The sequence below is a fragment of the Hemitrygon akajei genome, chromosome 3 (assembly GCF_048418815.1).
Source record: "Hemitrygon akajei chromosome 3, sHemAka1.3, whole genome shotgun sequence".
NCBI lineage: Eukaryota > Metazoa > Chordata > Chondrichthyes > Myliobatiformes > Dasyatidae > Hemitrygon > Hemitrygon akajei.
In genome coordinates this window covers 121,134,321-121,136,184 of record NC_133126.1, presented here as the reverse complement: position 1 = coordinate 121,136,184, position 1,864 = coordinate 121,134,321, and positions in this window count along the sequence as shown.

The window sequence follows — 1,864 nt, the reverse complement described above, 5'->3', positions numbered from 1 at the left end:
CATAGAAAAGTACAGCACAGCAATAGGCCCTTTGGCCCATCTAGTCTGTGTCGAACCATTTAAACAATGTACTCCCATCGACCTGTCCCTCTGACTATAATTTTGCCCTGTCATCTGCCTTTCTCACAGTCTCACTACACACTGCATCTACTTGTAATACAACTGCCCCATCCTCAGTCCTATCACTTCAGTTCCCATCCCCCTGCCAAATTAGTTTAAACCCACCCCAACTGCTCTTGCAAACCTGCCCTCAAGGGTATTAGTGCCCCTTGAGTTCAGGTGAAATGGGTCCTTTTTGTACAGGCCAAACCTTTCAGAGCCTCAGGTAAGTTTCAGTTCCAGGACTCTGGTTGATGAACCTCCCCCCTGGTAGATCACCCCACCCCCCATCCCCACATCCACCCAGAAGTATCCAAAGCAGTGTATTTAATTGTGAGGGGAACAAAGAGAGAGAGTGGATGAAGATGGATGGACACACAAATGCCGTGCTTTGTACCGGTTGAGTGATGGCTGGGTAATGCACCATCAATAACTCTCCGAGACGTGAGGCGAGATATCGGCTTTTATTGACTGGAAGAAAGAACAAGCAGCAATTGACCACCATGCTACATCCTGGAGACTGAGGGCAGGGCTCAGGCCTCAATCACCTTTATACCGGGGTCTGTGGGAGGAGCCACAGGAGCAGACAACAGGTGGGGGGGGGGGGTGTCCAGACAGGTATATATGTGCATCCAAAGATCCAATATTTAAATGAAAAGAGAAGGGAAACCTCCTCCTCACAACAACTTGGAACAAAGAGTGGAGCAGGGAGATGGAAAAGGAGGTTTCAGAGAGGAATTGGGTAAATGCATCTTAGAAGTGCAGGGGGAGGAGCAAGGGAGTGAAATGAATATTAGATCATTTGCAAGGTGGACTGGGTGGCCTCCTTGTTGATTATCAATACAAATAGCAATCATTGATATGATTTGTGCAAATTGCTCAGGTCTTGTATAACTGTACAGCATAGAACGAGGCCATTTGATCTATCACATATTCTTGCTCCTTTGAAAGAGCCACTCCCTTGCGATCTCCCCAAAGTGAATCTTCCATCCCACTCTGCTGCATTTAACCCTGGGGATTTGCCCTGTGTTTTGTTACCCAGGTGAGGGATGCATTGCTCTGCAAGCCGGCTCCAATGAGATAACGTTCAAGGTCCCGTTGGAACACCGTGGAGAGGAGGCAGGGAAGTTCAGCGGCTCCTATAAACTGATCATGTCAGAGGGGAAACAGCGAGAGAAGACTTACGGTAATTTTCAGTGGTTGATATATTGGGACAGGGAGGGGGGTCTAACTCCAAGTGGAGAGCTGGGTCTGCCCAAGGGACCATCGATGGACAGGGTTTGGAACTCCTTACCAACACACCCAAAGTGCTGAGGGGACTCAGTATGTCAGGCAGTGCCTGTAGAGGGGAATAAAATGTCAATCTTTTGGGCTGAGATCTTTTAGCCAGTCTTGGGCTCCTCCCCCTTATCTCTTTTTCTATTCCCTATTCTGGCTTCCCTCTTACCCTTCTCTTCTCCTCACCTGCCCATCACTTGCCTCTGATACCCCTCCTCCTTCCTTTTCTCCTGGTCCACTTTCCTCTCTTTTCAGATTCCTCCTTCAGCCTTTACTTTTTCTGGTTATCACTCCTAGCTTCTCACTTTGTTCCCCCGTCTCACTTCACCTGATTTCACATCAGCTTGTACTCCTTTCCCCTCCCCTACTTTTTCATTCTAGCTTCCTCTCCCTTCCTTCCCAGTCCTGATGCAGGATCCTGGACCAAAACGTCGTCGGTTTATTTCCCTCCACAGATGCTGCCTGATTTTGTTGAGTTCCTCAAGCA